This window comes from Phyllostomus hastatus, unplaced genomic scaffold (assembly GCF_019186645.2).
Source record: "Phyllostomus hastatus isolate PE091 unplaced genomic scaffold, TTU_PhHast_1.1 phas_scaffold_78, whole genome shotgun sequence".
Taxonomy (NCBI): Eukaryota; Metazoa; Chordata; class Mammalia; order Chiroptera; family Phyllostomidae; genus Phyllostomus; species Phyllostomus hastatus.
In genome coordinates, this window is record NW_025334041.1 from 43081058 (window position 1) to 43108740 (window position 27683).

The window sequence follows — 27683 nt, forward strand, 5'->3', positions numbered from 1 at the left end:
TTTCCTTGAAAAAATTATTGATTTTAGTGGGTTTATTTAACAGGAAAGTGACACAAAACGCAGAAAGACAATTACTAGAGTGATACTATCACTGTATTTTCACTATTAATGTGTGTTTAAAAGGCTCAAATAAGGCAGCTGTGGTGGTGTGTGTGCGTGTGTGTGTGCTGTGGGCTTGTGTTCTGTAATTGACCAAGGCTACTGAAGGTTTTGGTACATAGGTTACTGGATTTCCTCATCAGCCTCATATATACTCTGTATCTCTTCTTCCATCCCAATTCATTCTTTTATTTTCAGAATTCATAAAAACACTCTAATATTATTATACTATTTCTTTGCAGCGTGACTTAGGCTCATTCTCCTCCCAGTTACTGGCAAAGATAAATCCAGTCACTGGAATGGTGCAGACTCACACCTGCTCTGCAAAGCTCATCCAGTATCAGTCCACAACAGAAACCCTGGGTTCTCACAGTCTGATTTATTGCAGTTGGATTTCTAAGTCTTTCATAAACCATGTTGTTATTTATCACCTAAAAAACTATTTGTAGAAAATTAAAGAATAAAGATAAACCATAAATCCCAAAATTTTAAAAAAGTTAGATATCCATAATTCTGTCATTCAGCTATAGCCATTATTATTAATTTATATTATTTCTCTTGTGATATTTTCATTTCTTCCATTTTCAATGTATTTCTGTTAAATTTTTATTATAAAAAATTTTAAACATCTTGAAAAGGTGGAAGAATTTTACAGTGAACATCTATATTACCTAGATTTTAACAAACATTTTACTTTATTTGCTTCATCACATATTTAATACCCATCCGTCCTGTATCCACCCATCAATCAATTTATTCTTAATGCATAAACTAAATTGCAGACTTTGACACATAATTGCAGAGCAGTTGTGGGTCAGTTAGGAGTTTTAGGTGAAGTGAGGAGACACATTAGAGAGGGGGCCCATCTAAATGACATCATAGGCTTTCCTAGGTAGTACCAGTGTTTCCCAAAATGCAGTTCCCTGTTACCATGTTGGGCTACACATCCTAATTTGTGGTTTAGAAATCAGTCTCTATAGGACATATCTGGGGCTCAGCGTTTTCTAAAGGGAGGCTATTTTTTCTGAGTCAGTCTGGATTCTCGAGAAATAAACAGAAGCCCCTTTTTGCACTGATCCCCCTACCCTTAGGTGATGACAACCCAAGTGACAGCAAGAATAAGGTGATTGCAGTGCTCTTTCTGCAAAACATAGAACACTGTCAAGATTTTTTTGCCTGTTTGTTTTACAGCTTGCCTTTTAATTTATTTTTTTAATTCAGCAATACAGAATATCTATTGTTTCTTCACCTTTTCACTCCAAACAAGTGCTCTGGACTTTGGGGACACAGATTAGCTTCTAGAGAGCCATGAAACCCCTGAAGTTTTATGACAAGTTTTGTGTCCAAATATATGCATAGGCAAGATGTGTGGTTTTTACCATATCCTAAATGGTATATAATCCAAAAGACTGGGAGAACAACTTATATCCATAACCACATGAAAGGCACAATTCACAGTGATTCAGAGGATAAAATAAAATAGCACCAGCATTTAGAGGTACACTATGGTCTCCTTGACATTTTTCTGGGAGCAAAAATTGGAGACTGGCAATAGTAAGGAATTATAATGAGATCTGTGCATCTGATTATTTCTGAGGTACAGTCTTTAATATAAAAGCTAGAAAATGTATTACCTCCAGAGTCTCTGTGAGTGCCAATCGGATAGAAAGTACTTTCACCGACAATATTATTTTAGTAGGATCCCCTTATTCTTTCAACCAGCTAGTATATGTTAGAGACTTGGAGATTATAATGTTGTTCAGTCACCACTCAATTTTGAGATGTCATTTTATTCTTTCCTTCAAATGTCTGGTAATGGATGTAAACCTACATTTGTTTTCACAGTTTGCTTTCCTATCAAAATTATTCTCAGGCTGCATTCCAGAGCAGAGAAACTAAATAGAGACAAGATTTGATGATCAACAAAGTAGACACAGATGGTGTAGGATATAGCAGTTTTCAAAAGCAATTTATACAATTCTAATTTTTTTACTGTTTCTAATGTCATGTTTACCTGAACTAATTCTTCTTATTATTATTCATTCTCTCTAAATACATTCTTATGTTATTTGTAAGTGCTCAAAAAATAGGCCACATAAAAAGACTACAAAAGCACTTCTGATTCACTAAAAGGAGCTAATTTGTTGTGAATTGGGAAGTTGAGTCTAAAGAGACAAATGGATTGTAAAACATTGTAAAGAGCTTTTTAAGAAAGAATTTTTCTTACAGAGAAAAATTGGCTGCCTTATGAAAATGTAAGGAGTTGTTTATTAAACAGAATGCTATGTTGCTGAGGAAGTTGAGGTAAAAGTAAAGATTTCGAGGTTGTATTCTGTGGGGATTTATAAAGCGTTGGCTACTTAAAAGCTTCAGTAGACTACATCTTTCCACTACTTAGACAGGGAGGAAACCAAACAGAAAATTAATAAACTTAAGATTTTGTTATCTTGTTTACAGGTCCTTTACTTATTAGTTCTGCATCTCAATACTATTTCATGCATATTTATATTTGTCTATGTTTCAGTACAGAAACCACTACATAAAAACTATAAGGCACTACATAATTATGCTTTTTTTAATGTATACATTTAGAGGGTGGTGTGGGGAGGCAGAAGAGGATGTAGGGGGCATAAATGGTAATAGAAGAAGTGGGGTTGTGAACACACAATATAATATTCAGATGATGTATTACAGAGTTGTATACCTGAAACCTATATAATTTTATTAACCAATGTTGCCCCAATAAATTCAATTAAAAAGTCTAAAAAATGACTACTGTGGAATACATGTAATGACACTTCTGTCACTATTTGATATTGAACCTAGCATGCCCTTGTGGTATACCTCTTGACTATCTCAACAATTTCTAAAAGTCAAATATCAAAAGTTTTCTTTTTCAATTATGTAGCACTAAAAATAGAAGCAGTTATAAACATATCATTAAAGGATAATCAATACAGATGTCCTGTAAAGCCTTTTGATTAATTATGATTCCAGAGTTTGTGTTTTCTTGTTTGTTTTTGTGGGGTTTTTTTGTATTAGTAACTTGGAAGAAAGGTGTTTAGGTTCCATTCAATATTACATATTTGTGGAATTAGTTCCTGTTGAACATTTTGATTAGGAAAGTATTGACTTACTTTGGGTCATTGGAGGAAATCAAAACAGAGAAATCTATCATGTTTTATATTACACAAAATGGTACTTAGGGGAATAAATATCCTAGATCTATATTTTTTAAAGAAATTATTTTGAGTACACAGAATACTTTTTCAAATAGGAAGTTATGAATATTTCTAAGCAAATTATATTATTTTGAATAATAAACATTTTAAACTCTAAACTCTTATGCTTATTTTACTTTTTAATTTTTATTGAACTTATTGGGGTGACACTGGTTAATAAAATTATATAGGTTTCAGGTGTATCATATACATTAGCTGTATATTGTATTGTTTGTTTACCACCTAATGTCAAGTCTCCTTCCATCACCATTTATCCTCCATTTACCCTCTTCTATCTCCTCCCACCCAACATTCTCTCTCATAATTACCATACATACAACTTGTCTGCACCTACACGATTTTTTTCTTAATCTCTTTACTTTCCTTCACTAAGTCTCCAAATCCCTCCCTCTAATGGCTCTCAGTCTATTTTCTATATCTATGAATATATTTCTCTTTTACTTTGTGCATTAGATTTCACATGTAAGTGAGATCATATGGTATTTGACTTTCTCTAACTGGCTTATTTCACTTACTATAATGTTCTCCGGGTCTGCCCATGCTTTCACAAAAGTAGAAGTTCGTTCTTTTTTACTGCTGTGTAGTTTTCCATTGTGTAAAAATACCACAGATTTTTGATTCACTCATCTACTGATGGGTGTGTGGGCTGCTTCCAAATCTTAGCAATTGTAAATAACACTGTATTGAACATAGGGTGTGTATATTCTTTTGAGTTTCTTTGGATATATTCCCAGAGGTGAAATCACTGGGTCATAATGCAGTTTCATTTTTAATTTTTTGAGCATACTCCATACTGTTTTCCACAGTGGCTACATTAATTTGCCTTCCCATCAACAGTGCAAGAAAGTTCTCTTTTCCCCACATCTTGACCAACACTTGTTGTTTATTGATGATAGTAGCCATTATGACAGGTGTGAGGTGATATCTCATTGTGGTTTTAATTGCATCTCTCTGATGATTATTCAGATTGAGCATCTTTTCATATGTCTATTGGCCTTCTACATGTCCTGTTTGGAAAAGTGTCTGTTCATGCTCTTTACACATTTTTTAATTGGATTGTTTTGTGTATGTGTATGTGTATGTGTGTGTGTGTGTGTGTGTGTGTGTATTGAGTTGTACAAGTTCTTTATAAATTTTGGATATTAACCACTTATCTGATGTATCATTGGTGAATATGTTCTCTCATTCAGTGGATTGTCTTTTCATTTTGTTGATGGTTTCCCTTGTTCTGCAAAAGTTTTTAACCATGTTTTGCCACATATAATGTACACCCACACTTTTCTGTGCTTTATACATGGGACTATTTTAACCATTATTACACTCATGGTATATAATCATTATGCCCATATTTAATGAGCATCCTTATTTCTCTCTCAAAAATTTGGGCAAAAAAGTGCACACTATACATGGGAAAATACTGTAGTTTGATGTAGTCTCAAATGTTTATTTTCTCTTTTGTTTCTCTTGTCTGAGTAGACACATCAGGAAAAATAGTGCTACAAGAAATATCTGAGATTTTACTGCCTATGTTTTCCTCTAGAATTTGTATGGTCTCAATTCTTACATTTAAGTTTTTGTCCATTTTTAATTTATTCTTGTGTATGGTGGCATCTAATATTTTTTTGCATGTATCTGTCACCCCAGTGTTACCCCATTTATTGAATAGGCTATTTTTAACCCAATGTATGTTCTTGCCTCCTTTGTCAAATATTAGTTGACCATAAAGCCATGGGTCATTTCTGGACTCTCTAGTTTGTTCCATTGACCTGTGTTTCTGTTTTTATGCCAGTATGAGGCATAAAAACAATTTTATGCATTTTTGATTGCTATAGACTTGAAGTGTAGTTTGTTATCAAGTAGCATGATTCCTCCAACTTTGTTCTTCTTAAGATTGCTGAGGCTATTTGGGGTCTTTGTAGTTCTATATAAATTTTTAGAATATTTGTTATAGTTATTTGAAATATGGCATTGGTATCTTGATAGGAATTGTTTGAATCTATAGATTGCTTTGGGTATTAAGGACATTTAATGATGTTAATTCTTCCTATCCATGAACAGAGTATATGCTTGCACTTATTTGTATCTGAGTATGGGTCTTTTAAATCCTTAGTTACATTTTTCCTACATATTTTTATGCAGTTGTAAATGGGACTGTTTTCTTAGTTTCCTTTTCTGATAGTTCATTATAAGTATATAAAATATAGCTGATTTCTGGATATTTATTTTATATCCTGCTATTTAACTGAATGTATTTATCAATTCTAATAGATTTTTGGTGGAATATTTAGGGTTCTCTGTATATAGTATCATGTCATCTGCAAATAATGACAGTTTTATTTCTTCCTTTCCAATTTGGATGTCTTTTATTTCTTCTTCTTGTGTTATTGCTGTGATTAGGTCTTGTAGAACTATGTTGAATGAGAGTATGAAAGCACACATCTCTGTTGTAAGTGAAACATACAACTCAAACTTTTAATTTTCCCCAGATAGGTAATTTTGTTGTAGATCTGAATTTTTAGCTTGATAAGAACAATGCATTCTTATATAAAATATCTACATAGAAATCCAATGATAGTCAGAAGATGACCAGGTCAACATTTGTTCAGAGTAAGAGGACCCCTGTAACTCAAATATTTACTGACATCAGATAAAGATAGTTTGCAGCCTCAATCTAGAATTCTCTTCGGACAGAAATCTCTGCTAGACACAAGATCTGTGAGAGCTGGGTGTTATTGTAGATCTTGTTTACTGCTGTATCTCAGAAATTGTTATGGCACCTAGAATATAACAGGCATTCAAAAATATTAGAGAATGAATTAATGAAACTGTAATATTCTGTCTGTTGGCCAAGATGCCTTCTGTCTTAATCCTTAAGTAAGCTATACCAGCATGTGTTCTTTTTTTAAAAGATTTTATTTGTTTATTTTCAGCAAGAGGGGAAGAGAGGGAGAAAGAGAGGGAGAGAAACATTAATGTGCAAGAGAAACATCAGTTGGCTGCCTGTTGCACACCCCCAACTGGGGACCTTGCCGGCAACACAGGCATGTGCCCTGACCGGGAACCAGCGACCTTTTGGTTTGAAGGCCAATGCTTAATCCACTGAGCTACGCCAGCCAGGGCCAGCATGTGTTCTTGAAATTCTTTTAATACTAATCAAAATCCATCCTGATGATCTTTTGTTTTATCATATAGATGAATATCTTGTTTGGTTTTGCTCCTAAGAATCAATCTAACCTTTTGAAGAAATATGCTTAACCCCAAATCTGTTATATTACCTGACAGTTTTGTAATTTGTCTTGACCTTACAAATTCTTGGAACTAAATCTCTTTTTTTTTTCTTAACTTGTAGCCCAGAGGTTTGAACACTGGCATTAGACTAGTCTGACTTTTAATTCAGACTTCCCACTTGTGAATTATATGATCCTGAACAAACTACTTCACCTCTTTGAGCTTCATTTTACTCATCTATAAAATACAGCCCGGCTGGCGTAGCTCAGTGGATTGAGTGCAGGCTGCGAACCAAAGTATTGTAGGTTCAATTCCCAATCAGGGTACATGCCTGGGTTGCAGGCCATGACCCCCAGCAACCGCACACTGATGTTTCTCTCTCTCCCTGTATCTTCCTCCCTTCCCTCTCTAAAGATAAATAAATAAAATCTTTAAAAAAAGTGGAAAGTTTAAAAAAAATAAAATACACGCAACGTACTTATGATACATATAAAATAGTACAACATGTATAGAGTTACAGAAGATCTAACACATGGTAAAGTCTTAATAAACCACATCTATATCATTATAGATATTGCCTAATATTATTACAAATAACTAATAGTGATATAGCTACAAAACTCTGCATCTGTAATATTCTCTTATTCTGTACTTCTTTTCACTAAGCAGAAGCCTATGAAGTAGTTGTACCCAGAGAAAGTGCTAGGACCAATGCCATAAAAAGTACAGGGAATTTTTTTTCATATCTAAAAGAGGATCAGAGATATATGGACAACCAATATTGGTGTTTTTAACGCAAACTGCAGTGGCACCAGGCAAACAGACTCTGATAGATCTATCTCAGCTCTGTGAATAGACTTTTAGTTCCACAGGGAGGAACCACTGTGTCTTATTTTTACTACTAGTTTTACTTCTAGCTGGGTGGATAGTAAAAAAAAAAATACTATTAAATAAAATTATGAATATCTAATGGTAAGTTTAAAACATGAAGTTGTTTATATAATATTCTGTAATTTTAAATTATTTTCACCTATCTGAGATTTACTTTGTATTTAACATTTAGATTGTTTAATTTCTCAATAGCTGGTGCCGTAACCTTATAGAAAATTAACGTCCTCCATGCAGTTTCAAGTGATCTGTACGTACACAAGTTTAAGAGTAGATTGAGCACAGAAGCCAAGTAAAATCCCATCTAACTGTAACTTTACTCAACAGTTACCTTCTTAGTCTTTTTTTGACTACCCTGTCTAAAAACAGCACTATCTCATCACTGTCACAACCCCTGCCGACATCCATACCACTTTGTCTGTTTTTCTCCAACCTGGTATTATATTTTACGTGTTTTGACTCTCAGTCACTAGAAGACTAGCTTTTTGTGGGCAGGGACTTTGTTGTGTTCTCAGCTGCATTGCCAGAGCATAGAGTAGTGGCTGGTCCATGTTATGCTCTCAATAAATATATATGGAAAAACAAATGAATGGACTCAAACATAACAAATGCATAAAATCTGTTGAAGATAGACAAACCCACTGAGTATCACTGTTTGACAGCAAGCATGATTTGGTCTGCTTTCAAGGTTCTACTCTGTAGCATTTGGTCAAGTATCAGCATTTATGTTTAAAGTCAAAAGCAAAACCTCACAGTATCATTTATATTATGACTTCCATATTTTCTGTGTATACTTTAATCACATCTTAACATAAGAATCCAGTTTACTTCATTTTACAGACTGATTTGTACAGTTCCATTTAGGAAAATTCTTCTTTAATAAAGAACTAGATAATTGCCCCAAAAGATCTTATAACCACAGCAAACTGTAATGAATGGGACCAGATTATGTTCTGTGGTATCTCTATGGGCACTTAGAGTGTAGTAAAATCTGCTCTCAAGTATTATTATTTTGTATATGCTGAGGATCAAGTGTTGTATCTAGAGGTAATTGTCACAGCATAAGAAACAGCCCCAGCCCCATCACAGAACTCATGACACATGGTACCCACCGCTCTCTCAAACACCTGTATAAACACAGAATTAAGCAACTTATATCTTCATAAACTACAAAATGCATTCCATCTTCCTTTATTTCCTCCTATTGCTTTCTCTTGCCTTCCCACTGGCTTGTTAAACTGTTATTTCTGCCAGATTAGTCAAAACATTAGTTTATTTGAGCCAATTAAGTCAGTGTCAGGCTGAAGAGAAAAAGGTACCCATACATGGGTACAGTAGCACATGCTGATATAAAAAGTACTGATAATGTCTTGTGGATTATGCTAAAAAGAACAATTCACTTGTTTAAGATAAAAGAATTATCTTAAAGTTAACATGTACACTTCCAAAAAAATCACTTAAGGTTAAAATAAAAACAGGAATTTTTGAAAGATGCCTAAAAAGGTTATTATCAATTATTATTACTATATATTATGTAGAGCTTTACATTTTTATTCATCCATAATTTATACTAATATTATACAACTGTAAGTTAGTTAAAAATTCTTATTTAAGGGGAACTAGCCTATTATATTGAATCATTTTAAGACTGTATTCTAGATTGCTTTACTAATTGAGAGAAATATTTTTCTTTATATTACTTAATGTAGAAACCATTTTATACTTTTATATATGACTTTAGTGATGCCAATTACCAATAGTCATTTTGTGCCCACCTTACCCTTCTCTTGTTTTTCCTAGTTTTAAGTTAGGTAAGAGGATACTGAATTGTTACTAATTTGGATTATTTGTTATTGTGCCTCTTATTTTCATTTGAATTATTGCTTTGCCAAATATAGGTGTTGTAGGAAAGATTTAGAAATCTAACCACTTAATATTTTTCAGTCAAATTGGGAGATAAAGGTACATTAATGTAGCATTTATAAACACTAAACACTAAAAAAATACCTGAAATCACAATAGAAAATGTGAAATAGTGCTTTAAACTACCAATAGTCCCTTTTGTTATTTCTCTGAAAAACTAAATAGGTTGCTGTGGAATCATTCCTGAGGTCCAAGGTACATTGTGAAATCAGAATTTGCCCAATTCATGAGTTATATCCTGCTAAGATGACCTATTTGAAAAGTAAAGTGACTGATTTGTCCACTGAGGAAGCAGTTAACTTTTATTAGCAGCAAATTATCATAATTATTCCAAGAATCAACCAACATGAACCAAAAATTAAGTTAGATAATAAGAAAATACATTTTTTTCTATCTCACACAAAGGCGAAGATTATAAGACATATCCCTATTCAAATGATCTCCTACCTATAATATTAACTTAAATTAAACATTATTGTTTTTGAATACCTACATTAAAAGTCTGGGATATAAACATGTAAAGACAATGATGGAATCCTATGTAAGGGGGGCTCAGAGTCAACCAGGCTCTCCAGTAAGGACATCAACTAATCCAAGAGCTATATCATGAGCCTCCCTAAGAAGACAGTGTCTTCTTGTTTAACCTTTCGTCTCCAACATTCAGCATAGTGCCTGGCATATAGTGACCAATAGAAAGTTGTGGAATGAATAAGTGCCACAACAGATGCTTTTTTAAAGATAGCATTGGGAAGTCAAGAAAGGGAGCAATATATAATCCTAATTTATTCAAAAGTTAAGGTTAAAATTGTCCTGAAGTTATTTTTAGTGCTCATTAACCTATACCCAAGCATGAGCCATTTTTGGGTCTATTAATTCATCTTTGGATTCACATTGAGATTAATGTAGTAACGAGGCCTAAGAGCTGCAAGAATTTACAGTCTGAAAAACTGGTAAATTGTTAACTAGGTATGCCATACATATTTTTCAGGAAATTTAGTCAGCCTTTCTTTATAGAAGACATTTTATCTGTAAAGCAAAAAAATATGTTTTCATGTAAAATACATAATTAAGAAAATATTTTATTATCCTCTTTTGTCCCAATAAAGGTGTCCTACTGGCCAATTTTTATTCATAAATTCTCTGATTTTTTTCTTTACTATTTCAAGAAACCTAGTTGAATTTGAAAAGCAAGAAATCACTTGGCACCTAGATCACTTCTCCCATTTGGTCCAAGGTTCCATAGAGTCGCTCTCTCACTGATCCTTGTGGAATCCTCCTGAAGCAAGATGGTGTAAGTGGCAAGTGATAGGATGGCATTTTACACAGGTATATAAATTGAAAGTCAAAAGTTAAATGACCTGCCGAGGACCCACTGGGAGTGTGTTGGTGTATCTTAGGGGAAATGTCAGGGTGCTGGAGTTGCTTTACAGATGTTATGTGCTAGGAAAGCATTTCTGAGCAGTCACTTGGTGCCTGAAAGAGGCTTACCTGACCAGGCCAGCTTTCCACTCACTGCCCCCAATAGGAGCAACAGAATCAAGAACCAGAAATGGGGATTTAAGAATTAAATGAGGGCTGCCATACTTCCAAATTTTCAGATTCTCGAGTTCTGTAAACTCCTCCAACAATTTCCTGCCCTTTCTCATTTCTAATATTACCGGGCACTGCATTTGAAATATTCTACTCCTGCCTGTCTTGCCATCTACAGTGATGATTCTGTTACAGGTGATTGTTATCCTAATGTTCTTTTTCTGACCCTCATCAAATACCCACCCTTCAGTGAGATCCCATTGCTGTTTTCAGTCTTCATTCTGTGCAGAATAGGAATATGGCAATGATGCCTCTTCTTTGAACCTACAACCAGTAGCCAAGAAGATAAGTGAAGCTCCTGGACAATGTAATGATTCTACACCCTCTTGCCTAGCATGCTACTCTGCTATGCTCTGATCTAGTAGCCATTTTGTTGTTTGATATATTGATACTTTCCCCTCAGTGTCCTTCTGATTATTTCATTACTCAGCTGTTTTCCATCTCTGTCTCCTCTTTCTCTAAGCAAAGCATAGACACTCCTCAATTGTCCTTCTTTACCTTGTTCTACTTTGCTTCCCTTAGTCACCTAATCTTCTCCCATGGCTTTAACTCTCTTCCCTCCATCTATCCCCTCACACTTTAAAAAAATATTTAATTTCATTTAAATAAAAGTTGTATATATTTAAGGTATATGACATATTGATTCCATACATGTATATACAAGTTCTGTCCAGACGGTATCCAGCCACATAATATGAAAAATAGAGACATTTACTGATGATACAAGAAACAAGAAAATTGTACATAGGACAACGATGCCTCAGTCCCCTTCAAAGTAGGCACATTGGGACCTCACACACTTCTCTCAATCACCATCAGCTGCCCCATTGTATTTTCTTGAAATCTCATCGATTGTCTGGCATCTCTTCCCCTTCAAAGGTGATTTTAGTTTTGGGAAAAGCCAGAAGTCACAAGGTGCCAAATCTGAGTTGTAGTGGGGCTGAGTCACAGGGTGATTTGATGTTTTACCAAAAAGCTCTGTAGGAGATGTAATGCATGAGTGGACACATTGTCATGATGTAGCTGCCAATCACCAGTTGCCCATAGCTGTGGCCTTCTGAATCATCTACATAGTTTCTGCAGAAGGATGTTCAAACTTAATGCGAAATTTGAGGCAGATTTGTTGTTCTATTCACTCAGTCGTTTTGAATACCATGGCCACACAGTACACATGCTCATACAACAGGCATCTACATCCCCCACTGACTAATACAATGAGTCGTCATTGTTCACACATGCCCATTCCAGTTCACTCTCCCTGGCTGCCAGGTTACATCAATGTCATGTAAACGGTTCATTATATTAAATAATGGATGGACTATTTCTGGACAGACCTTGTATATATTGTGAAGTGATTACTACAATTTGAATTAAGCTTTTTCCTGCTCAGAAATCTTTAGGAACTTTCTACTACTAATTAGAAAGAATCAGTACTCCTTAATTTGACACTTTTGATCCCTCAACTTAAAGCCATCTCTCACTCTCACATGCTTAGTGGTAGCTAGTTTAGGCCACTATTCCCTAACTCCCTCTGCGTCTTCTAGTTCTTGTGCATTTACTCATTCTCTTTCTCCTTCTTAATTGTTCTTCACCCCATTTCTACATACCCAAATTTTATCCATTGTTTTTAGAAATACTCTTCATGCTATTGGCCCTGCTTCTCCCCATTTGAAGCAGTCCCTTATCAACATTTGTGTAGTCAGAAGCCTACCTGTGTCAGAACCACTTTCGATTCTCATCAAGTGTGCAAATACTCATTCTTCAGCCAGCCTTACTATATCTAATCTGCTAAAGATGAAGACAAGATATCTGCATTTTTAACAAACTTCCCACATGAATCTCATGCATGTTGAATTTTTAAACTACAACTCTTACTTTCTGAATTCACAGGTTAAAAACTTAATGTTTCTTTTCTTTAGGTACCATATTTTTCTGACTATAAGACACACTCCCCCCCAATTTGGGAGGAATAACAGTTGTTAATGCTGTTATTGAGTTCTGTTTACATTTGTATTTGGTGAAATATTATGTTTTTTATGTTATTAAATATTTTACCACATTTTTGCTTCAAAATTTTTCCCCTATTTTTCTACTCTAAAACCTAGGTGCATCTTATGGTCTGAAAAACACAGTATACTTAACTGTTCTTTTTCATCATCATTATTTGTCATATGAGCCTTCTCTCAGTAGGTATATAACTTTAACATCAAAAGAAATGCTTCTGCATCACAGAAATTCCTTCAATTTATTAAGTCTTCAATATGGGAATGCATTTCATTAGCTAGCACCCAAGGAGGATTAGAATTTGTGTCTAACTCATAAACATATATATTGACTGATAGAAGTAACAACTTGATATTTTCAAAACAAGAGAAAAATGTGAGGTAGGTTGAAATAATATTAGCAAATTATTTAAAAGATTAATTATGCATTTCTGAGTATAACTAGTTTGATCACTGCAGTGCTTAATGGAAACCTGCTAGTCGGGAAGCTTGAACTGTATTTAAAATTTTCCCCTTGCTACTTCATTTGAGTGCTCTTTGGTAATTCTTCCCATGTTTTTGAGTTTTTCCTTCCTTTCTTTTAATATAAGGTGGCTTAGCAAGATAAGCCAACTATAAGTAAATTATGATTATGTTATTCTATGACCAAGCTATATAGATTAAGCAGGTCTACAACTTCTGATTTCAGACTATCCCTGGCTAGTCCTTTTAAACAAAAATACTTGCTTTTAACTTCCCCTAGAGATTCTCAAATAACAGAGTTCAAAACTCTTAGACAAATTGTCTAAGAAAAAGATGCATTTAAGTGTTTTTATATTACGTATGTTAACTAAAATCATTTAACAGAGTCTGTTTTAAGTATGTGTTAAATTTAGTCCATGTTGTATTGTTTATATTATTAACTAATAAACTAAATCAACATTGAGACTAATATTTTGCCATTGTGATCGTGTTTTGTGCCTACAAATTAAATGAGAATTCTGGACTTTTATGATGCTGGGATCTAGGATATATATATTCCTATGGCTATAGTCTTAGTTTAATAACTCCACTGAGAATGAAAATGGCCTTTGACACAAGTTCTCTATGGTGTACTACCTGAACAAGGAAAGGCCACTTTGAATATACTCTCAATGATTGTTTATAAAATTGTTCCTGTCTGTAAATATTAGGTCCATCTTATTTTAAAATACATTTCCATTTGGAAATATGACAAACAGTGGGTTAAAAGTGTTAGGCTATCTCTCCTGATATTGTCATGACTAGACATAGGAGTATTATTATTTAAGTCTACATGCATTTTTTTCTCATTTTGAATAAAAATAAAAATTATGTGCATCTGTCCAAATGTCTGTTTATGAGTTACACTTGGAGATTCTAATATACATAGGATGCTGGCTTAGAAAATTTGTTTAAGACAAGTCTAATACTTCAGTCTTGATAAAATTCATGCCTTAGTAAGAGCTATCATGTTAGTGACTTCCTTGGAGCAACTTCTTTTTAAATTCTTTGCAGATTTCTCATAACTTGAGAGGTTGGATAAATGTGGTATGAATGAGAGACTGAATGGATTTCACTTCAAGATCTCAAAATGTTCATTTCAAATCCTACATCTAGCTGGGACTTACCCCTGTGATACAGGTTATATTCCTCTTTCTTTTTTCTAAAAATTTAAATACTAGCTAACTCAAATATGTGACAAGTACACTCTTAACAAGGTAACAAAAGGTATAAGTATACTAGTAATCTTTTTAAAAAGTGATATAAAATATCATTAGGATTATTTTATATTAATTTTTATGGTAACTTACTGTGTGACAGCCAGCTAGATCTTGAGGAATATTTTTTCTCTCAATCATGGGCACACAATTTTGTTCCTCAGTGCTTAGGTGACCTAGAAGAGATGACAAAAAATCTCATTTTATTATCAGAGAGGACTCAGTGTGGGGACAATCTGGAGCAGTGTGGACAGAGTAAAAATGTATATAGAATATGTAGATTTTATATTCTCTTTTTTGTGTTAATGTGATTTTGGTTTAAGCAATAATATAATTAATTAATAACAGGTAATGTCAAACATTAGCTTTTTAAACATTAGGTCCAACTCCTTATTCCAAACAAGTTTTGTTAAATTCTAACAGAAAAATAATCAGGCACTGCATTTCCACTTCAGGTTTCCAGGCAGCACACATCCTTTATGTACTGTTGTGCATTAAATCACAGTTTTCTCAGAAGGAGCAGTTTAATGATCTAATCATCACATTTGCTATTTTTCTATCCTTTGTAGAATCACAGGTTAGATCCAAGGGTTTCTATTTGATCTTCCTTTCCTTTCAGAAATAAAAGTTGATTGTTTGGTTTTCTGATGAGGGAACAGATGATTTTTTCAGCTTTTTCTTTAGAAATTAAGCTCCTTGGACTTTGAATAAAATGGCCTGCGGTTTCCCCAGGGCACTGGTGGTTCAGAAACATCTTTTTTCCCAGGACAGTGCACATTCGTGAGCTGCTTTGTATCTAGTGTCCTGTTAAGCAAACTGGGTCATTTTCCATGGTCTTCATTAATTAAAAGGAAGAGATTATTCTGATATGTCATGAATAATAGTCTATGAATTATAAGTTATATTTCTAAATAACTTATGCAAATAGTGGTTAAATAGACTGAGTCCAGCACTGGACTTCCCAGTTTTAAGTCCCAGATTCAGCATTTGCTCACTATATCCAGGAGCAAGTTATTTATCCTTTCTGTACCTCACACATAAGATGAAGATAATAATAGTCCCAATGTCATAGGTTTTTTGTGAGGATTAAATAAGCTAATACACATAAAGTGTCTGTGAAGGGTGCACACAAAGTGCCCAGTCAGTGTCAGCTATTACCATCGATGATTTAATAGGAAAAATAAAGTCATTAGCTGTCACTACTGTGTTTCTCCAAATGTGTCCTATCACTATATCACTAAGGAAGGCATAATATATTTGTGACATTATGTTCAGTTAATTAGATATATTTTGACATACTTACATAAGAACTTACCTCTATTTTAAGCAATATATGTACTATGATGACATACGATTCTTAAAAGTGTGGAAAGGAAGCCACTTGATGTATTTTGTAAGGATTGTAAGTTATTGGTTATGAACACATAACTGAATAGATTTAACTAAATGTTTGTAAAAATTGAAATTATAACTGACAAGTTATATAATGTAAACGTATAGAGGATTTATTAAGTTGGAATTTCTTATCACTTTTGCTTAACTTTTTTACTTATTTTGAGACAATCATCAAAAATACCTCCTATCTAGAAAAGATAATGCAGATTAAATTCTGTTCATAAAAGATGTTTCTGGAGAATGAATCCCCTATAATGGAACTACTGATAGTACAGTGGACAGTCTCCATATGGCAAACACCTGCTTTGGTGGGAGGAGCTCAGTGCATAGTAAGAGCTAGTATTAGCTGTAACCATTCTAAACCCTTACATGACCTTTGTTTTTATATGTAAAAAAAAAAAAAAGAATGTTGCACCTTGGTTAATTTCTTCATGCAAGATCTTATGTGAACCTCAATACACTGTAGTAATTCTATTTAAATGATTTTAACTTAATGCCTTATGTCACTTATTCCTTCTTCTCCATAATAGATAACTGATGACAATTTAGCTTTCATAACTCTTTGGAGAGCATGGTAATACAGTGCTGGCCAATGACTGATTATGTTACTTAAAGACCAGTTATCATGTTTTTATTTTCTTTATTTTTAATCCAAACTTAATAAAAGCAATTGAGCTTGAGGTTATTATGCTAGAAAACTACTTTGATATCATTTTATTTAGGCATATTGTAATTGCAGAGTTTCAAGTGCTTAATATATTAGGGTGTAGAACTCATTGAACCAGTAGGTCAGACTCATGAATTTATATAAAATCTTACCTGTGGTTTAACATTTTCTTACTAACTGGTTTATGTAGTAGGTTCAGGGAAATTGGCTCTCCAGAACATTGGAAAACTGCAGTTAGGGATATTTTTCAGGCAAATCTAGACATTTATTCTGCTGTCTTCACAGGAACAAGGATATGGTATGTCTGATGCTGAGTCTACTTCCTTGTGCATGAGCATATCCTTCATTAAATTGTTAGTCTACATTTTGTTTCAAATGGCAACATAAACTCAGAGTATGAATGGACAGTGGCATAGTGAGGGCTGAGTTTTCCACGTTTTCCAGACTTGGTAAAATCCTACCATCCTTGGACAGTGTCACTGATAGCTCAATGCCCTTCTGGGTGCTACTGAAACCAAAGTGCTAAGATCCGCGGCATGTGCTCCCTCTTATGTGGCTAATTACATTGGAATTGTTACAGAACAGACCAGGGCAGGGGGCAGGGTGAACTATATGCTCTGGGGATCCCCTACCCTGTACTAGGTTTGCCTTGCCTGCTGCCAGGGAAAAACGTCTCTCAATGCCAGAGATTGGTGAAAAGGAAAGGGATTATTTATTTAAAGAGTTATACAAACTTAAGAGTAATAACTTAATGTCTTCATTGAAATCCCAAAGTCCTTCAGAATACTCACAAACGCACAGTCCTTCCTTCCCCCTCTGCCCATTCCAGGGTACTGTTTCTCAGAAAAAGAAATAGAAGTCCATGGTTCTTCTCTGCCCAAGTTGCATGGTCCCAAAAAGCCCCGCATGACTGCCGCACCTGGGTTTAAATCCCAGTGCTAATCTTCCTCTGCTGTACCATTTCTGACTCTTCCCACAATTGGCCACAGCTGCCAGCATTCCCATCTTCTTCCAGCTTTACTGGGCTGCCATAGTAAGTCCAAGCAGGCATGGCCCTGTGGCATGGAGCCAATCATCTCCAAGCTCTTAAGCAGGCTCTGTAACCAGGGGGAATTGCCTCCTAGTTACATCATGGGTTGAAGTCACTTCCATCCCCCTGGCTCAAAGCCTGGCCACAGCTGTTTAACATAAAATTTATATTTAGAGGAGAAGGGAAGGAGAGAGGGAGAGAAATATCAATGTATGGTTGCCTCTCATGCGCCCCCTGCTGGGAACTGGCTGCAACCTAGGCATGTGACCTGACTGGAAATCAAACCATGAGCCTTTGGTTCACAGGCCCACAATCAATCCACTGAGCTACACCAGCCAGGGCAGGCTATAGATATGTTAAGTGACCATTCTAGAGGTTATCTGCAAAACTGTTTCTATTCAAAACAACTCTCAATGGCCCTGCTCCATTTGTCCCATCCCCCAGCTGAGACTTGTGGGGGTGAGGACATCATATATATATTTTTTTTAATATTTCCTGGACACTGAGTTCTGGACCCCATTATAGATACCTATTTGCCCCCTCCTTTGGCTGCACCCTGTTACAGAATCATAATCTCACCTTACATTGCACATATAAAGTGGATGTCCATAGTCCACCTGAAACAATGTTTAAAAAGTTTTTGTTTTAGGAACAGGTTTGATCCCCATCCCCAATCAGAGATCTGGTTCCCATTGATTTTATAGCATCAACAAGCATAGATCAACTAGTGCTCTGATTAAAGGTTAAAGTAATGAGGATAAAAGATCAAGGCATTCTGCCCTTGTAAAATGAAATAAGGAAATTTTGAAAAAAAATATGTTCCTATCTAGAATGATTAGAATCAACTTTTATAGAGGATTCATTATTACAGAACCATTTTGGACTTGCCAATTGTGGAATAACTAGCCAATAATAGAAAATTTGGAGTTAGAGTTGACACCCTGACTGTTGTGGCTCAGTTGGTAGGGCATTATCCTGCAAAATGAAAAGTTGCTGGTTTGATTCCCGGTCATGGCACATGCCTAGGTTGCAGGCTAGTTGAGGCACTTGTGAGAGGCCACTCGTAGATGCTTCTCTCACATATCAATGTTTCTCTCCCTCTCTTTATCTCTCCCTTCCTCTCTCTCTATAAATAAATAAAAAAAATATTTTTAAAAATCAATACATAAAAATATTACTATTATTATTACCAGGCAGGGGACTGGCCCTGAGTGGGTCTGCCCAGGGCCAGCTGCAAAGTATGGGTTCTTGACTTCATGTAGGAAAGATTCCACAACATGTTTCCAGATGACTATGAAGATACATTTATTAAAGCTGGGGACAGTAAAACAAGGAAGGGCTTAGCATAGAAGAAGCAACAGGAGAGCCTAGGCAGGGATACCTTAGCTCACTGAAAAGTCAGAGAAAAGGAGTCCTTGGGGACAGGTTCAGGGGATTAGCCTGGGATGAGCTGCCAGCTGCACATTGCCTTAGACTTTAGGAGACACATGCCAGTGAAGAAAGAAGTAGGGGGAGAAGAAGGGAATGGCTGGGGCTGCTCCCCAGAGGGAGAGCTCAAGCTAAGTCCTTTGTGTTGAGGATTTTCTTTCTCTCTTGCAGACAGAAATCCAGGGGAGGTCTCAAGGAAGGGTTTCACCAGAATATTCATCACTTCTCCACGTCTGCCCTATCAGGGTCATGGTCTCCACTGACTGGTCAGTGACAGGGTGAGGGGTCTTTAGTCATTGCAGTTGGTTCTGGCATCACCCACCTAGTTTTGCTGCTTTCTTGGCGTGGAGCTGAAATACAACTGATGCCTAGATGTTATCTCTGGGGAGGAAAAGCCAGGGGAGAAGAGGTTACCCTGGAGGCAAGGCCTTTGTTTTCCTACTCTTGCCCCCTGCCAGGCACTCCCCTTGTGACCATCTGCACCTGGCTATAAATTGCTTGACCATTGTGTTCAGCTTTGTGTCTCAGTTTCCCCATTCTACTTGCCAAAGAATTTTCCTAGTTTCTTAATGTCCTGTTTCACTACCAGTACCCTTGGGTTATGCTAATGGCTCCACTTCTCATAAGCTTTCTGTTTAGAAAAGTTATTTACTTTTTTTGTGCCCAGAAAAGTTATTTAGCCTTAATTTTCTGACTCATACAATCAATAAGAGTAAAAATATCTCAAGGGATTATATTGAGGGTTAAATTAAATAATAGCAGTAAAATGGGGCTTGACCTACAGCATGTACTAAATAAGAATTAGCCATTAATATTTGTGTTTGAAATAGATACTACTATTTCCATTTTATAAGAAAGAAGGAGAATATTGGGAATCAGATAGCTTCACCCCTAAAGTGGAAAGTGTCAGCAAGTACATCATTTTGAAAAGATTATAAAAACTTGTAACAGGAATTTACCGCAATGAGTATCCAAATCTGGTCCACTAATCTTATATTACTCAAATGTACATAGTCCATTGATACACATGGCATTTTTCTCCCAGATCTTGAACATCAATTGTGTGTTTTTCTTATTTCTAATTTTAAAATTTGTAATATTTTACCATTTCAGAGTGTGTGTGTGTGTGTGTGTGTGTGTGTGTGTGTGGTAGTATGAGCCTGAAGTCTTCTTGCCCATTAAGCTCTAAACAAGATCAGCATCAACTCTTCTTCCATGCTGGATACTCCTCTCAAGATTTCTCTAAACTCTCAGTGGTTCTTGCATCCTCATGGTCAACTTTGTCTCAACAACTACAACTTTTTTTGTTTTCTGCTTTGTGTCTCTGCTATGATACACACTCAAATGGGGAAATCAGTCTCTTTCTTAAGCGTATAACACATGCATAGTTCCAGAAAAGTAAAGATGCTCAGCAATGTGAATATAGCATCCTTTCCTAAATACTGGGGCAGATGCAGAAATAGCAACAACTTAAGACAGAATATTAGATGTCCCCAGTGTAGACTTTTTTATCTGTCTTAAAGGCCACTGTGCCTTGTTCCTTTTCTTCTTTATTCCCTACCATGCACTAAATCCTCATTAATTTCTAATTAAGGAACAATTTTGCTGTCTTCTACTGCTTTCTCTCCTACTCACACATGTTCTCAGACTCGTATATTCCACTACATGAACCTTATCAAGATATTTTCCAAATAATAGACAAATTTCTCTTTAAAAGGAACCCTGTAATCAGAGGATTACACATTAAAAGGAACAGTGTAATCACTGTAATGTAGAATATGTTAGTACACATTCTACACACTAAAATTATAAGCCATCTTTGGAATAATAATGTATGGAATTACATAAATAAAATTAAGAAAACAAAAGAAAGTAAAACTCACATTTGAAAAGTACTTTGGTAGCAAAAGGACTCCAAATCAGGACTCAGAAATTCTTTTGAAAACATGTGTAACTCCTGGTGTATTTATTACCCCACATGCTGCTCGCAGAAGGGTGCCACAGTTAGAAACACAGGAACAATTTCTTCCTGAAGCGAGCAGTCTTAAATATACAAAGTCCTGGTCTCAGATTAGTTGATTTATTAGGTAAAAGGCATTTCATTCTTATATAGAAGTGTTGATTTTCTATGTTCCAATTGGAATAAATTTTTTAAAAACATAGTCAATTTTATTTTCCAAAAACCACAAAATAGGGTCTTTGGTTGTACATTGAATAAAATTTTTATGTCAAGATGTTCAGTTCCTGAGAGCTCTGTGGCAAATTTTAAAATCCCAAATGTTTGGCTCCAATACGCATGTCTTCTCTGCAGGGCTTACGTTTTGAGTTTATTCTCCAAATTTCGGCTATACTTAATGGCTACACATAGTCCTCGAAAAATGTAGGTTATTTCAGGTTTTTTAATTATCTTATCATCTAAGACAATATGTACCCACTGTTTAAGGATTGGCTGTTAATATGAAGTAATTGTTACTACTACTATTTTACTTTCATCTTGTTTTTTTCTGCATCATCACTCACTTATGCTTTTTTGTTAAATAATTATTATATTGGTGTCACTAAACTAATCATTCTGCCCTCTGTTTCCTCAGAGCTTTAACTGGAAGTTAAAATATTTTTGCTTTTGGTGACAGAAAGTCTTTAATTTTGAGTAGGTTAAATATATAATCATAATACCAAGAAAGTTTTGAGAATCTACTACCCCATTCCAGGTAAATTGTACTAAAATACACCAGACAGCTAAGAAGCAATTTTTTTTCCTGACAAATTTCTAGGACAATGATTCTAAAACCTGTTTAGGGGTTCATTCCATATTCATTATGTTTTGTGATTTATGTCACTGAGTATATTTGCTATTATTTTATCCTTGTTGGAGGAAAAATGGATTTTCTTAACCCCCTCCACATTCCCCCAGTGCATGAAGACTAGGCTAATTTGCTTCTCCACCCTGTTTCTCCAAGCAAATCAATCCCCTTTTGGTTAAACTCTCTAGTGAATATCAACCTTAGCGCCATTGCTAGATACAGGACTCTTTCCTAAACAAATGATACAGAGAAAAACTGTATCAGAGATAAACTATTATCAGAGAATATTAACAAAACCTAAATTCAAAACTATAGAGTTTTAGTTTGAGAGACAGTGTGATTTTCTAGAAATATAAAAGTTGACATTCAAAACAATGTAATCAAAGCTTTTGCCTTTCCCTCCTGGGTTCCAGACATACTGTGAGGCTGTTTTAAATCACGGTGACCTCCATGCCTCAGTGTCTGGAAAATTCGAAGTTGAGTGTTTAGCCCCTGAAAGCCTTTGTATTTCCCTTCTAGCATGATGGAAATAAATTTTATATGTGCTTCATATTTTAGATGTTTATCTCATTTTATCTGGTTTGGGCTATTTGCTGACAGAGCATGGTTCTTGAATAACTGATAACACACAACAAACGTGCCCTGCTCCTTGGTGCACAGGAAATGAGGATGCTCACAGTGTCTGCCTCCATGAGTTAGCTCAATAAATTTGAATTGCTCATTAGAGTTCCAATGCCTCATTGTTGCCTATATGTGAACAGCTTAAGTGAATAGGAATCAGATGGAGGGTGGGGGAGGACACACAGATTTCACATAATTCCTGTTGCCAGAGAAACCATTTTCTTGCTGTCTGGGCATGCACCGAGCAACTTAGATCAACTGGAGGCTCAGCACAGCCCTTGCTGTGACTTCAGTAAAGACAGCAAACAGAAGGGAGAAACTGCTTATAAAGAACAGCAGAATGGAGTATTAAAATGGTCTTGTAATTAGATGGTTTTATAGACTTAGCTTTGAAACACCTTGTCCCTAAGATCGCTGATCCATCTGATTATACATGTGTTTCTATGCTTCATGTTGATATATTTCTTTGTCTGCCTCTGTCTAGAAGACCACATTTCATATGTGTTTATATATCATTATACATATGCATATTTATGCAAGAATGCTCTTTATCTTTGTCCCTCTTTTTCTTCCTTCCTTCCTCCTACACACCCCCCACATCACATCACACAGCTGTGCTGTGTTGAACACCGGGGATCTTCTCTCAGGGGGAAGAAACAGGAAAGAATATGGCAATAACAGTTTGCATGCCAAAACCGAAAGAAATGACAGAAATTGAGGAAGCACAAAAGAGTATAAACTGTGAATTCCAGATGTGTTTATATTATACTTGGATCTTTTTGATGAAAAATGATTTTTCATCATGAATGTTAAAAAATCAGTGAAGAGTATTGGAATAAAATGTTCTAAACACTCAATTCCCCATACCTTTTCCTCCACATTTTTAGTATATAAAGTGTATACTGATTTTATTTCTGGTTCTATATAAGAAAAACAAGTATTAGTGCTAGTAAAATAAATTTATTTATCTCTGAGATTGGATAAAAAGTATAATGGATAGACACACACGTTTTTTACATTGGTGAGTACAGGATAGTTAACAATGAACAATTAACACCATAACAATAATAATGAGAGATTATGTAGTCTGTACTCTGGTACAGTGATTGTAAGGGGTCTGGAAGAAGGAAATCATCCTGAAATTCTGAATAGACAGGCTCAGTTAAGGTAAAGATTGACTTTTGTCAGGAAAGATACTGGCCTAGAATATGAATCCATAGCATGACTCGCTTTTAGTTAGAAAGTTTTAATTTCTGATCATTCTATGTGGTTATTTTAGGTCTCTGAGTTTGTAAGGCCCACCATACAAACTTCTCCTGGGTTTGTCAGATTTGATGTAGAGCCCCTTTTTTATCCACAAAATGTTTATTGAAGAAAGAACCAATGAATGAAACAGAACTTTAGCCCAAAGGAATAACTATTATACACAAGATAACATTATAAACTGGAGCATGTTTGGAGATGAAATTCAAGATTTCGAATTGCCTTATCACAGAAACTATAGAACATATTTCACATTTTTAGATATTCTAAGAATAAAGTATGGCAATATTGAAAAAAGAAAATAATATGAAATAAGAAAATCATGCTTTAAAATTACAGAAGAAATTTGTGAACACATATCAGGAAAATAATTTTATTTTATTTTCAATTCTTTCTGATTCTAGTCTAATATTTTTTTTCATTTGCACACTCCATTCTTTCATTCCTGCAATGCTAAAATCTCTCTGCCTGAATAATTACCACATGCTAAATTCCCTTGCCCTGGGGATATGGACTAATTTGCATTCTATTTAATGACCCACCTTCTTTAGGCAGATGCAGGTAAAGAATCACTGATAGATTTTAAAGCATGCATACCAAAATTGTTTAGATTTCATTTTGTTTTGTCTTTTATTTATTCTTGCTTTCTATTTGCTTTAGAGATAGAAGAATTTAAATTATCTTTTGAGTTTTTTTTTACACCTTTCTTTCTGCTTTTCTTTCAGTTCTTTAAATCTCTCTTCTTGTCTTTTGTTTATCAATTACACAGATCACAGCAGAAACTATTAAAGACCCCTGTGTAATAATGCCCATTACTTCTGAATGTAGATCTTGTCATTCAGTATGATTTCTGGATTTGGCTTTGCTGGCTAAAATATATATATTTTCTTTTACCCTTTTATATATTTTGATGAAAACTATCATTGTTATTAAGGTTTCAATTCAAATTTCAATGAACTGAAGGATTATGAGTTTTGTCACTGACTTCCCTCTGCAGTTTGCATAGCTGATTAGAAAAGGAAAAGTATTGTAGCCTTGGCTTGCACTGGTAATCAATGCCTTCTCATGTTAGATCTTCTCATTAGATATAATCTTGTGTTACATTATAAATGCAATTGACAGAGGTGTCTATTATAAGCTATTAATGAATATAATCTTTATAAATAGTTCTCATCATGTACAAGACAAATCTAAATTTGTTTGGAAATAGGTCTTGCAGACACCCTGCTGTGGCATCCTCAGAGTGCCAGACTAGAGTTCAGTGGAGGAGTCACACTCTTTGAGCAAGTTTAGCCTAAAATGATGTGCATCACATCCAACCTTGATGATATACAACTCAGGTATTTAGCCATACTCTCTATCATCTAAGATAAAGCATGCTTAGCCACCTTGGTTCACATTGTCCCATTTCTGCTTCTTCTAACTCTAATTTGACTTGCAATCCAGTGGAGAAAGGTCTTAAAACCTAAACATGCAATTCCTTATTCTCTCTAAAGACTGGTGTGTATAAGATAGATAGAAAGCTTAGGACTCTTCAAGTCTTCAGGTCCCATATTTCCTTTCGAATGCAAGTTCAAAAATACATTTCAAAGTCAAATATAAATGATGTTTGGATTATCCACCATTTTGGATTATACACACCACTGCTCCCATTACTACAGGTAATTAAGAACTTTCTGATATGAAAAAGTATTCCCTTAAATGCCGAACCTCTCTTCTATCAAACTTTCACAAGAACTTTAATAAGCAGAACTGACTGATTATAATTCCACCTCCTTTCCATACTCAGTCTCTGGAGGAGATATTCAAAAGCAATAACATCCTACAAAGCACTTAGGAAGGGAGAAAGAGGAGAAGTTAGAGAACTGAATAATGAAGATTCCATATCAGTTCTTGATAATGAAAAGTTTTCAACTGAATATTGCCAAAGGTCATATCAGAAAATATAGCCTTAGAGAAAAAAATGAATAAAGTAAAAATAGCCTGGCAATATATAGACATGGCAAAATTATAAGCAGAAGCACACTATAATGGTGATACCATTCACCCATTCTACTCCAGCCCTTGCTTTCACAAATGAAGAAACTAGGACATCGTAAAACACTCTTCCCAGGCAATAGCAACCCCTCCTCTCATGGCACCTATATCTTGTTCATATTTCTAATGACCTGGGAATAGACCTATTGCTCTATTTCTAATATTACTGTTATTTGAAATCTTCTGTAAATATCAGTTAGTCTCTGATGCCTCTTCTAGCCTAATGCCAGGTAGGGGCTCACACTGATTACCCTCAGCGCTGGCACAGACCTGGCACACAATAGGAAATGAAAGCTTCCTGGGTTTGAGTCTAATTGAATTGCATGCATAACCTCCAGCATATATATTTTCTGTGAACTTAATACCTAAATGTGATCATGAATCTTGGTCCTTTATATACCACAAAATTTTATACTTATTGATATTATCATCATATATTAGATAACATAGATAGAACTTATAAAGATATACCTGGAATTTCTTTTTTGGGTAGACTGGGTATTTTGAGCTTTAATGATGGTGTATGACAAGGTAGAGCTCCCTAAGCTACTCCCCTCTTCAGAGGGTCTGGGATGGAAACTAGAGGTCAGAAGATTCTCATTGTATTGGGGGATTGATTTGGGGCAAGGACTCCCCAGCAGACAAGGGCCTTTCTTCACATCACAGGGGCTGGTGGTCCAGGGTTCTCTTATTCCTTGGAAGCCATGTAGACCATGAAGTTCCTGTTGCTTTAGCCAAATTCACTGTCATACCAGGAAATGAGCTTGACAAAGTAGTCACTGAGGACAATGCCAGCCCCATCACTGAAGATGGAGGAGTAGTTGTCACTATTAAAGTCACAGGACACAACCTGGTCCTCAGTATAGCCCAGGATGCCCTTGAGGAGGCCTTCTGATGGCTGCTTCACTATGTTCTTGATGTCATCATATTTGGAAGCTTTCTCCAAGTGGCAGGTCAGATCCATAGCTGACACATTGCAGGTGGGGACAGGGAATGCCATGCCATTGAACTCATCATTCAGCTCAGGGATGTCCTCGCCCACAGCCTTGGCAGCACCAGTAGAATCAGGGATGATGTTCTCAGCAGCCCCTCGGCCATCACACCACAGTTTTCCAGAGGGGTGATCCACCGTCTTCTGGGTGGCAGTGATGACATGGACTGTGGTCATCAGTCCCTTCATGAATCCAAAGTTGTCATGGATGATGTTGGCTAGGATAGCCTAAGCAGTTGGTGGTGCAGGAGGCATTGCTGACAATGTTCATGGATTTGTCATACTTATCATGGTTCACACCCATTACAAACATGGGGATATCTGCAGAAGGGACAGAGCAGATGATTCTCGTGGCTCCACCATTCAAGTGATCCCCAGCCTTCCCCATGGTAGTGAAGACACCAGTGGACTCCACAGTGTATTCAGCACCAGCATCACCCCATTTGATGTTGGAAGGATCTCACTCCTGAAAGGTGGAAATGGACTCTCCATTGATGAAAAGCTTCCTGCTCTCTGCTTGACTGTTCCTTTGAAACTTTCCATAAGTAGAATCATATGAAATATGGAGACCATGTAGTCGAGGACAATGAAGGGATTATTGATGGTGACAATATACACTTTGCCAGGTTAAAAAGCAGCCTGATGACCAGGTGCCCAACATGGCCAAATCCATTCATTCCCACTTTCACTGTCATGTCTCAGGGTTGAAGCTGGCACTGTGCAGGAAGACATGGCTATCTGTCGAATTGGAGGAGC

At 35.7% G+C, this 27683-nt stretch overlaps 1 protein-coding gene and 1 pseudogene across 3 annotated transcripts in view; one reads left to right on the top strand and one right to left on the bottom strand.

Annotated features, from left to right (window-relative positions):
• MAGI2 (membrane associated guanylate kinase, WW and PDZ domain containing 2) overlaps window positions 1-27683 on the top strand; it is a 1385030-nt gene that overhangs the window by 667368 nt on the left and 689979 nt on the right. The gene's annotated exons all lie outside the window — the stretch shown is intronic.
• LOC123812067 lies at window positions 26625-27622 on the bottom strand (annotated as a pseudogene).